This window comes from Tachypleus tridentatus, chromosome 6 (assembly GCF_004210375.1).
Source record: "Tachypleus tridentatus isolate NWPU-2018 chromosome 6, ASM421037v1, whole genome shotgun sequence".
NCBI classification, from domain to species: domain Eukaryota; kingdom Metazoa; phylum Arthropoda; class Merostomata; order Xiphosura; family Limulidae; genus Tachypleus; species Tachypleus tridentatus.
Window position 1 is genome coordinate 121828620 of NC_134830.1, and position 12907 is coordinate 121841526.

At 32.9% G+C, this 12907-nt stretch overlaps 1 pseudogene across 1 annotated transcript; it reads right to left on the reverse strand.

The window, feature by feature from the left end:
- Nucleotides 1-4923: 4923 nt before the first annotated feature.
- On the reverse strand, nucleotides 4924-9397 carry LOC143253482 (mucolipin-3 pseudogene; annotated as a pseudogene). The gene has a single exon (XR_013029664.1). The product of XR_013029664.1 is annotated as a mucolipin-3 pseudogene (transcript).
- Between the last annotated feature and the right edge of the window lie 3510 nt (nucleotides 9398-12907).

Here is a 12907-nt window from a genome sequence, read left to right on the forward strand (position 1 = left end):
AACGAGAATTCTACATCTAAATTCAACCTGTATCACATGAGCTGCGTTAATACGATAACTTCAGACATGTGTCCCCATCTAGTAAGCACATTTGTAAACATTTATTTATGTGTTCTTAAAACTTTCCTTGAAAAACAAAAATTTTCATCAATACTATAATAAACTTTCAGTGTTTAGCATATTAAAACCAGCCTTGAGGTGATATAAAATTAAATTTGGACAAAAACATTAATTGATTCCTTTCCTCTTTGAAACTCGTGAATATTTTATGTAGGAATTCTGTAAATGCATAATTTTTTGTGTAAGAAGCATTTTGCTTTCATTACTATAAAATTATATAGCGTTATATATTATTTTATAGTGTAATAAATATTCTAGATGGCGTCACTTTATCGTTAACCTTACTTTTTAATTCACATTGTATCTAACAGCAGCACCTGCCACGAACAGAACACGTGCCCTCTTTGATTTCTCTATCCTATGACTTCATTTATTTTACTGATAAGCGACTTGACCAAAGGTTTGTGATAAGTGGGACGGGTGCTGCTCAACTAACATTTAGACAGTATTTTTTCCACTATGGGCCTAAATTTGTCTCAACATATCTGACAAATATTGGGCAGTTATGAGTAATAGTGCTATCAAACCCAGCTCAAAATATTAAAATTATCATTCCTATAAATTTCCAAGAAATAACAACTGAACTTGTTACGTTTAAATTTTACCTTTCTTTTACACATGTAACATTAGCAGTCAAATGATGGAGTTGTCCTTTCGATACATTGTTTTTAGTTTCTTTTGAATTTCGCGCAAGGCTACACAAGGGCTATCTGCGCTAGACGTCCATAATTTTGCAGTGTAAGACTACAGGAAAGGCAACTAGTTATCGTCACCCGTCGCCAACTCTTTTACCAACGAATAGTAGGATTGACCGTCACGTTATAACGTCCCCACGACTGAAAGGGCATGTTTGATGTGACGGGGAATCGAACCTGCGACCCTCGGATTATGAGTCGAGTGCTTTAATCACCAAACCGATACATTATGGAACTCGTGAACTTAAAGTAGTTTTTACATTCATTATACAATACATATAGCATAGGAAACTTAATGGAGTCCTTACGAAATATAATTGTCATAATACACGAAGCTGGATGAAACCTTCATGAACTAATAATAATAATAATACACTAACCATCAAAGGCTCAACAGTTAGGTTCAAAATTATAATGTTATAATTTGAGTTTGATCCTTGCAGTGGGCACATAACCCATTGTGCAGCTTTACGTGTAACAACAGAATACGAAAATAAAAGTAGTGTTATTTTGACTTTTTGAGCCACTCATGAGTTTCACAAATAGACCTGCCACAACTACAGAAGTCATGATATTATAAATCCTCACTAAAAAAAAATATTTGTTTTTGAATCAAACTGTGATCTTTGAACCAATCCCAACCTAACTTGGTAGAACAACACACTAGATCAAGGGCCATGTTATAGGTTGGCTATTATTGTATCCAAACATACATCCTTGGTCATTCCTACCTTTGTTTAGATAATGACTCAACAGTTTCGGAATAACTTTTACTCCTATTTTTGTTGTTGTTGTAAAAGTTTGAAGTTTTATAGTAAAAATATTAAACATTTACATTTTTGCTAAGAAAAATGGCAACCAATGCACAAAGTCAGACCATTAAAGTGACAGGGCTAGATCTGAAAACTCCTTACTTTTCATATGGTCAGTGAACAAGACTAAGATAACCAATAAATCTGTTTATTTTGACCCAGGAAGGTTCTAATCTTCTCTCTCAAGAACCAATTAGAGTATCAACTAACACTGAGACTGTAGAGGTGTATTAATGATAGTAAAAAGTAAAGTAACTGTAACACTAATACTGTAATATGGACTACAGTAGGTGGGAAATAACGTAGTTATAAAGTAAGTTGTATGAGAATTAAAGTATGGATATAAATATACACTATTGATTTATTTTATTAGTTCATACTTTGAGTTCTTTTTTCAAAATACTGGTAAAATGTATTGTTAGAAATATCCTTCTCTTATAGTGTACACCAATTAAGACAGCTCGTAAAATATAATTATGTGACAAAATTAGTTAAAAAATGTTTTATTAAAAATTTACATGTAAACAAATTGGTATAAATAATCATGATTTATTGAACTAATAATACACTTCTGTATCCTGTATGTGTGACCTTTGATCCTGATTCAGCACAACCTTTTCTTTTTACTTGATGGATACATAAAATTATTCTTGAGAAATATTTCTGTCTCTGACTGTTTAATTAACAGTATAAGGAAGGCCCTTACTCAACATGACCTTGACCTTCAAGGTCAAGAGTACACACTAAAATCTCATATATCTTATAGTCCAGTCAACTTTTTTCTGACACACATTCCTCATCACCAAACTACAAGCAAAATGGAGAAAGTTAGCATGACCTTTACTCAATGTGACCTTTCAAGAAGAGGGCATGTGTCAAAAACCATGATTTCAACATCTTCTAGTTTACTACAATTTTCACTATAAATCTCAGGTAATTATACAGATTTTAAATGGCTCACATTACTGATGTTATCATAGTGTTGTTTCCCTTCCCTCACTGCCAGCAAGTGGCCAAGAAAGGTCTCCACTGTCACTTTAAACATTCCTGTTGTTCCCTTTACAAGGTTTAAAGTTTAGTTCATATATAATGAGAATCAAAATAAAAACAAACATGCCAATTTAAGTCTTAACATTTTGTTTTGTATACTAACATCTACATAATTTTTATATCCAAACCATTTTTTGTACTAAGTATTAGGATTTGTTTTACAAAGAGTTTTTGATAGGGTTGTAACTGCTGGATACAACATATACATTTGAAATAAAGGACTTCTCACTTTCTCTAGGCTTTACGATGAATTCAGCACACTTCTTCACTGCACTAAAAAAAAAAATTCATGTCCATTTATAATTACCAAACCTCCATAATTTATAACTATATGGTCTGGTTTTAAGGTACTTAGTATCTTTCTCTGGTTCTTTAGTTATTGAACAGCTTTATTCAGAGGGTGTTACCAAAGTATTTGGAAAAACACTCTTGTGGCAGAGATTAGTGGATTTTTGTATCTTTCAATGTTACATGTAAAGATACTTTTGTACATTGTGTATGTATGCGTAAGACAAGTATTTCCTTTTATGTTAACTCTCTGTAGCGAAAAAACAAAATAAAAATCAACCTGTCTAAAGTGAAGTTTTCACTTAGGATACTTAGTTTAAGGTATTTGGAATATTGTAAAAAAGTTCTGTAATCAGAAAATAGGTCAAAGTAAATATTAATAGTTCATGTCAGCATTTCACTATTAACCATTATTACATTCTCCATGATGATGAGAAAACCTACTTGTAGAGAAAATTATATATTTAAAACCAGCTGGTATGGATAGAGAAAGCACTAATAGACGAGCAAACAACATTTCAACCTTCTTCAGTCATCGGAACCTGACGATGGCCAAAGAATATCGAAACGTTGTTCGCTCCTCAATTAGTGTTTTCTCTACCCATACAAGTTGTTTTTAAATATATAATTACTACATTCTTTGCTGATGTAAACATTTACCATTAAAATGTATAAAGCTACTTCCATTTTTAAACATTACAATCTCTAAAACTAATTTTTTATTCAAAATCAAAACTACCCACAAATAAATGGTTAAAGTAAGGATAACCAACACTGTCTATTATTATATACCAATGTCTACATGCCTTGAATCAACACTACCTATTGTTATATACTAGTGTATACTAACTTTGAACCAGCACTACCTATTATTGTATACAACCTTAAACTAACACTACCTATTATTATATACTAGTGTATACCAACCTTGAACCAGCAGTACCTATTATTATATACTAGTGTATACTAACCTTGAACCAGCACTACCTATTATTGTATACCAACCTTGAACTATCACTAATTATTATATACTAGTGTATACTAACCTTGAACTAGCACTACCTATTATTATATACTAGTGTATACTAATTTTGAACCAGCACTACCTATTATTGTATACCAACCTTAAAATAAAACTACCTATTATTATATACTAGTGTATACTAATTTTGAACCAGTACTACCTATTATTGTATACCAACCTTAAACTAGCACTACCTATTATTGTATACCAACCTTGAACTATCACTACCTATTATTATATACTAGTGTATACCAACCTTAAACTAGCACTACCTATTATTATATACTAGTGTATACTAACCTTGAACCAGCAGTACCTATTATTGTATACCAACCTTAAACTAGCACTACCTATTATTATATACCAATGTATATTAACCTTTAACTTGTACTACCTATTATTATATAGAAGTGTATACCAGCTTTGAACTAATACTACCTATTATGTATCAACATCTACTAGCATCACTCTATGTAACAATGTTCAACATTGTTACACCAGTATCGTACATTAGGTATCAAGACCTGTCAGTACAGAACCAATGTTACTTATTACCAATATTTAATAGTCCTGTTTAACTGATAAACCTTTGTAAGTACACAATAGAGGTGTAGATAAAAACTACAACCTTCAAAAGCTGTCAACATTTAAGATAAATTAAGTTTTTTGTGTGGGATGGAAGAGTTGACCCTCAAACCAGTGTGTGTGAGTTATAGCCTGTCGTCCCTGTTTCTAGATTTCTCATAGAAATTCAAAAGTATTAACTGATTCAGAAATTTTAAACAATTTAAACATAACACAAATGAAGTGAACAACAGCAAAGTTGTATAACAATGTTTACTACAAATACACTTGAAATAGTGTTTTCAGAAATACAGAACTTGTTCTGGAGTTTGACATTTGAAGCAAAATCAAAATGGAGACTACAGTGAGCTAATGTGACAAAACAGATATTTAATTATATAAAACAAAAGCACATCTACCAATATACAAACATAAAACGTGTCTCAAAAACATTTACGTCACATACTTCCAGACCTCTACTTTTATTTATTATGTTATAAAACCTTTTTATATCACAGTCACTTAAACTACTTCATTCAAAAGAAAGACATTAAATCACCAGCACATTTCATATATATTTTTTGTCACTTATTTTCATTTTATTTTTAAAGTTTTTCTATTTACCAATTTTTGACCAAGAAAAAACAAAATATTTATAAATGCTCATTAAATAACTTTGTATTAAAATAATGCAGACATAAATATATTTCAAGTTAATACCCCAATCTCTGAAAGATTTTTCATTCCAAGTTTTACAGTACATCAAAAAGACTGCAAAAAAAAAAAAATATTTTACAATTAAAATGTCTTAGATTGACTGTGTTATTTCTCCTTCCATTTTCTTAAACCCACATCCAAATAGATTACAAAGTATTTTTACCGATACCATAAAGAATTTCACAACAATTTTAGAGGTGGACCCAAATATTATTAAAAAAAAACCCAAGTTTTGTTGATCATTGAGAAAAATTATCAAATCATTTTATTACATAACGGTTTATAATGTTAGCCCTTATACAATGTTACAGATCTTTCTTGTTTGACCTGAGCAGAATATTCCTAGTGATTCATCTCAAAATAACACTATTGTAATATTATTTCAATTCTAACTGTGCATTAGACAGATACAACAAGAAATTTAACTGTCTTTCTTAAAGTTGTGGAATTATTTCACATTATTATAAAATGAAATTGAAGTTTATTTTAAATTTACTCTAAATAAAGATATCTCTCGTTACATGGTCAAACTCAAGAAGTTTACACCATAACCCAGTATACAGTATGTTACTGTCATTCTTTTTGAAAATAATAAAACTTGTACAAATGTTTATTGTTATTAAAAAGACAAATTAAAGATTTAAATTCATGCATAATAATATAGATTCCTCCTCAAACTGTAAGGATAAAAAGAAAAACCACACAAAATATTCCTTGATCTGAGAGATCCTGAAGCTAATTTAGTGAATAAATAGATAAAAGTTTTACACATATCTTTCAAAATGGAGTTAACTTGTAAACTGTAAATGAAATCACTATACAGAGAATTATACAGTATACATACATCATATATATTTATATTGTAATATATATATATTCCTTCCTGTAAAGAAGTTATGTTGGCACCTGCAACAACAGGTGAAAATACATTATACATGCAAGCCTTTAAAAAACAAAAAACAAGACACTTCAAGTGATCCCTATCTAGTAACTAAAATTACATAACTGTATTATAAATCTTTACATGTCCTTAAGTTTATAAGCCATATATCCTTTGTTTACATGATATAGTTTATAAGCCATACATCTGATCTTGTTTACACGACAGTTTATAAGCCATACATCTTGTTCACATTGACAGTTTTATAAGCCCTACATCTTGTCTTGTTTACACGACAGTTTATAAGCCATACATCTTGTTCACATGACATAGTTTATAAGCCTTACATCTTGTTTACACAACAGTTTATAAGCTATACATCTTATCTTGTTTACACAACATTTTATAAGTCATACATTTTATCTTGTTTACATGCCATATAAATCGTATCTTATTCTGCCTACATAGCATAGAGTATCATGTACACCTTGAAATAGCTTGCATATTTTAGTATTTTAATCAAAAAATCTTAATATTTTATAATCCCTTTCTGTAAACATACTTACATAAAGTAATTTTTAATTAAAAATGAGTATATGATAATCTTATTCCACTAAACCTAACAAAAGATTTAGTTCTACTGTTGAATCCCACATTTGTCACAAATAACACTGAACATTTAAGTCTTACATGATGAACCTATCACATGATGCAACACACAATGGATATTACTAACTGGTTCTCAAAGTAATCTTTTATTTAAAACTGTTCATATTCTCTCTGTCTTGGTTGACATGGTCTCAAGCACCACATGATCAAATAATCCATAAACTGTTTATTTGTTGAATCTTGGCGATACACTCCACTAGTTGCTCCCTCGTTACCTTCTGAGATGAACTCCTGCAGATCTGTCTTTGGAAAGCCTTGCTCATGATACCTCTTGATAGTGTCATATGAATCCATGATAACTGCTATAAACAAGCTAATAACAACATAAATAAACAGACTTATAAAGACATAGAGATATATCCTAGAGAACCACCACACGAGGTCACTGTGTGTGTTAAGGATGGCAAATGTAGCAAAGAGGTCATCCCCATTCATCATGGCAAACAGACATTCAGGCGCAGTGCTCAGGTAGCGGAACTTGATGTGGTAGGGACCCAAAACAACCCAACCACAGAAACAAAAGCCACAGTACAGTAGCATAACACACAATGTGAATCGCAGAACGTTAGGTAAAGCCGTCTTTAACGTAAGAATAAGAACATTATACTTACTGAAAAATCCCAAGTAGCGGAGTATTCCTAGCCACACGAGAAGGTTTCCAGTACCAAGTAAAATTGAACAAATGTTATACTGGTCACCCTCAATAATTTTTTGCTCTATTTGAAACTTCATTGCAGAACCTATAATTATCAAACAGTCATTAACAATTATCAACACATACCAAAAGTCAACAAATTCCAGTTGATCCTGAAAGGACAAGGATTTACCATACTGCTTGTTAAAAAACACGGTAGTTTGTTGTCGTAGTAACTGCCCTTTGTAAAGTGATCTTCCACAGAGAACTAGTGACATAATACACAAAAAAATAACTAAGCCATTCAAAACTTGCCTCCAGTAGTAATCAACTTTATCTGTTTCAACATACTGAACATTGCTACTACAAATCAGTTTCTTTGATTCAGCATTTAAAAGAACCAGGACTTGACCATCATGAAGAGAATTATCAAACTTGATTACTATGTCAAAGAGAAAACAGTCTGGACTGTCAAATTTTGTTAGAGATTTTAAAAACACAGTTTTCAGACTAAACTTCAATTCAGCATAAATCAAGTTATTGAAATTAATTGAACTATTATGTTCTTTGAGGAAATATTTCATATGAAAGTTTTCCCATCTCTTGTCTCCAGCTGGATACAAAGAGGGGATTTCCAGACAACTATCAACTGGAGTACTGTCATAATTCAAAGTCACATTAAATGGAAACACCTCTCCTTTTCTATATTGTCTTTTACAGAACCACAATGAAGACATTCCACCATCATCACTATCATAGCCATAAGATCCAATTGTAGTGTTTGTAACAGTGGCATATTTATGAATTACATTGTCAATAGACTGGAAAAATTCTGGTTTTGTATATACTGCATACTGTCCAGCTGCTGGTGGGTATGAAACAATTTCACGTGTTGCATCCCAGCCTCTCAAAAATACATGTCTGAAAGTTTTAACAGTATTTTCATGTTGTTGTCTGTACTTGGAAGCATCATAGCCAAACAGAGCTAGCTGGACAGTTATAAATATTATTTTGATCACCTGAAGTCCTAGCTTCCATGGGAATCTACCTTTAGCTTGCCATTTTTCAATTGGATTCATAAAAAAAAACTGAAGTTTTCTTCTCATACGATCTCTCATATGTGGGGTAAATGAGCATGACCTTCTCAAACCAGTAGTATTACTTGCTGGTTCTGTGAAAGAATGGCAAGGAATATTTGGTTGTTCTTCAAAGCCAGACACTGGTTGTTGGTCAATGGCAGAGTTGAGGTTATGATTAATAGGATTTTCGTCTGACCTATTCAAATTAATCTTATTTCTATTAACAGTGCCACCCTCATCATCACTTCCAACATGAAAACTTGCTGCCGAATGAGGTTCTTCATCGACGTTTTTTGAATTAGAATGTTTGAAAGACATGTTGTTAACCAGTGTACGGCATTCAACAAGTAACAATTATTTCGGCTTTCGAAAACGAAACTAAACGAGATGTGGAAAGTTTTAATTTGTGTCAAAACCAGGATATAACTATTAACTACAAAAAATAAGCACAATGGCCATGACTCATACTGTCACAGTTTTAGTTACTGTTTACAAATTACAGCAGCGTTACATTGTTACCCTGACTGTGAAAAGATTCAAATTAGGCTGGCTGTCTATGATATACAATAGACTAACCTCTATCAGTAATGCAAATTATAATAAAACTTCACTTCTTTCCAACTCCCAACAAGCCTATTGTTACATTGTCAACGATACCGACATAACGTAAACTAGTGTTAAAGAATAAAATACGTTAAGTTTACTCGATATATGTAACTATATATCACAGTAAAGTCTTTAATTTTTCTACGAGAACATCAAATACGAATCTATAACACGATACGATTAACTCAACATCAATGCGGTTTACACTTTTTTTTTGATAATCTAATAAAATGACTAAACCACCCACCACATACTTCTTTTCTTCCTTACCTGGCGTAAAACAAAAATTACGTAGCTTCTACTAGGGGGCGATGTTTCAGAGAAAATGAAATATACATAAAAAACATTTGTCACCTTGAAATGATAACATTACTATACCTAATCATTTTTTTATTCTATCTTATTTAAATAAAGACAGTATGCGTTGCCAAATTGCTGTATTCATTTAATCAGAAAGAAAACTACAGAATAGAACATGAAGGTTTAAATATAATAAAAATTAAAGAATCCAGAATTATCTATTGTGTTTTATGTATGCTCTTTAATACGTGAGCTTAGACAACGTTTGTAGAGCCTATATAACCAAGGCTAGGGCCTGGCATGGTCAAGCGCGTAAGGCGTGCGACTCGTAATCCGAAGGTCGCGGGTTCGCGCCCGCGTCGCGCTAAACATGCTCGCCCTCCCAGCCGTGGGGGTGTATAATGTTACGGTCAATCCCACTATTCGTTGGTAAAAGAGTAGCCCAAGAGTTGGCGGTGGGTGGTGATGTCTAGCGGCCTTCTCGTTAGTCTTGTTGTTTTTTGAATTTCGCACAAAGCTACTCGAGGGCTATCTGTGCTAGCCGTCCCTAATTTAGTAGTGTAAGACTAGAAGGAAGGCAACTAGTCATCACCGCCAACTCTTGGGCTACTCTTTTACCAACAAATAGTGGGATTGACCGTCACATTATAACGCCCCCACGGCTGAAAGGGCGAGCATGTTTGGCGCGACGGGGATGCGAACCCGCGACCCTCTCTAGTCTTACACTATTAAATTAGGGACGGCTAGCACAGATAGCCCTCGTGTAGCTTTGCGCGAAATTCAAAACAAACCAACAAAGCGGAAGGGTGGAAAAATTAACAGTTTTCCTTCATGTAAAAAATACTTAAAAAAGGGGCAGGGGAGAAAGAAATGATTTTTTTACGAATTCACTGACAACTGTGAAGTAATTTTAGGGCTAACACAACCAGTGAAGCTATTTATGAGCATAAAGTTTCTTCTCTTAAATGAGGATCCTAGACCTTTAAAGATTTACTTGTTTGTTAAATTTTGTACAAATCACTTAGGTTGGGGGAGTATCTGCGATGCTTGGTCCTAAACGATAGTCTAGATGGAAGGCGACAAGTCAACATTATTCACCACCAGCTCAGTTTTTAGGTTACAGAATGTTCAGGTTGATCGCCACATTTTAATATATTTTCGGTGAAGAGATTCGATCATTCATCCCGCAGATGTGGGTATGAAGACGGTCAACAGAGTCTCTCGTGTCAGTGACACAAAGATTTCTGTTGAAGAGAAACAGGTGATTATTTGTTTGTTAAGTTACCCAATTTCCATTGCGGCTGTTGAAACCCGAATTTTAACGTTATAGGTTATAAGACTCGGCGCTGAGCTACCTGGGGGCTCTAAAACTGCTAAATCTGGAATTCCTACCTTCTGTGTGTATTGCATCATCAAAACACGAACAAATTGTGAGATAGAAGTAACAGACAGATTAGCTGTTATGGTTGATTTAAAAGTTTCATCGTCAGTTTAGTGTATGTGTGTCGTTTATCTATTAAACATGCATGAAAATTGTTTAAAAACCTCACGTGAGTTTTTTAAAATGCTTGACACTACACAAGTGCCAAGTAATTTTAACATGCTTGATACTTGTTGGTCTGCCGTTTCATTCTGCGACAGAACTCTAGATTTCAGAGTTGGTATATCAAGTTGGAACCTGTGCTACACCATAAAATATTCTCTGCACTTTAAACTACGAGTGCGTTATAAAAGTGGCTGTCAGGTTCTTAGAGTGGATCGTAGAACGCTGTTGAGTGGATTACCTCCGTACGATCTCTAGTTCCAAATTATAGACTACTACAGTTGTGTTAGTAGCTTATGTTAAGGCTGTGTTTCGTTATGAAACATTTTTTATTTTATTGTAATTACTGTACTAGATTTTTCTCACTTTTTATGTATTATGGGTGTGTTTTTATGAAGCTGCATTTGCTTAACCGCGTTATTGTTAATCATTTGAAACTTCAAATACTTCAAACAATTAATACATTTGTACTAGTATCGCCACCTAGTGAGCGACACTACTGTTATTATGATATAAATAGTATTAAACTTAATAATTACAGTAATAAGTAATTAACGAGAGATGAGGTAAAACCATCGTCTTTTTAACCCCTCTTCTTGGCCCGTGTTAGTTATCATATTATAGCGAACTTTATGCCCATATAAAACCATTTTCTTTACTATGAAGGTGATGTCCCGATACGGAATTTTTTTTATAAACACATAAGTATGCTTGAATTATCTGAAACATTTCATACAAAGAGCATAATTTTTATGTAGCCAAAAATAGGAATATTTGTATTTAAAATAAACCATAACTATGATTATTACAAAATTTACACATTAGACTTGAAATGACACATGAAATGTAGTTTAATATGAAACGAGTGTCTATAATACGCATAACTTTAGCTGTATATAAAACATATTTAAATAAAGAAATTTGAAGCAATTTGTCAAATTTTTCATTTAATTTTTAAAATAATAGTCAGATACGTAGCCAGGGTTTTCAGCAACCGGGGATAAAGCTAGTTTTCGCGCCCCCTCGTGACAAAATATAAGCCATAAGGGGATCCGTCATGCTTTCCCGGAAATTTATGAGTTTGAGAACATGAAAACCTGTATTTCGTGGCGTATTTTTAGGGTATGAAGGAGATGAGAAAAGTGAAATAATTGAGGTAACAATGGTACTTTGAAGATATAATTGAATAACAGAGAAAAACAGAATCAGAAACAAGAATATATATAAAAAAATTAATGCAGAATTATTTTATACTAAAATAATAGTCAAATATAACATTGCGAAAACTTAAAACATTACTTTGGATATAGTAACCTGGAAAGTTAGCATAAAGTAAAAGAAATAGTTTGATATAATGCTTTGAATGTAATTATGTAACTTTAAAGAGAAATTCTTCTTGCCTTTGCTGCTGCAAATTTATCGATTAGTTTCTCAAAATTTATGCTGTCGGTAACCTCTCGCTCCACACTCAGCAAAGCCAAGCTTAACAATCTCTCCTGTCCCATGGATGATCTCAGGTAAGACAGGATAAGTTTTAACTTACTTAAAGACGTTTCACAATTGGCAATAGATGTTGCAACAGTCAGTAAGATCTGCAGACCAACTCTCAGATTTGGAAATACATCATCCTCATACTGCACAATGAAGCGAAGCAGGTCCTCTGGTGTCGAAAGCTTAACATCAGCCCTTGTCTTGAGTAGTATTCGGCAGTCCATTATTTCACTGAACATCTCCAAGCCATCCAAGTTTGTATCATAAGAGCTTCCTATAAAAATGCATCTCTGTTTCAAGAAGTTGTGGACATCAGTTTCTTTATGTCTAAAAGAAAGCCAAAACTAGAGTCCAGTTTCTTCAAGCTGATGAATCTGTTTCCCATTTCTGTGTGTATTTTGTCATACTTTTCATCAGTCGTAGCATTTCATTTTC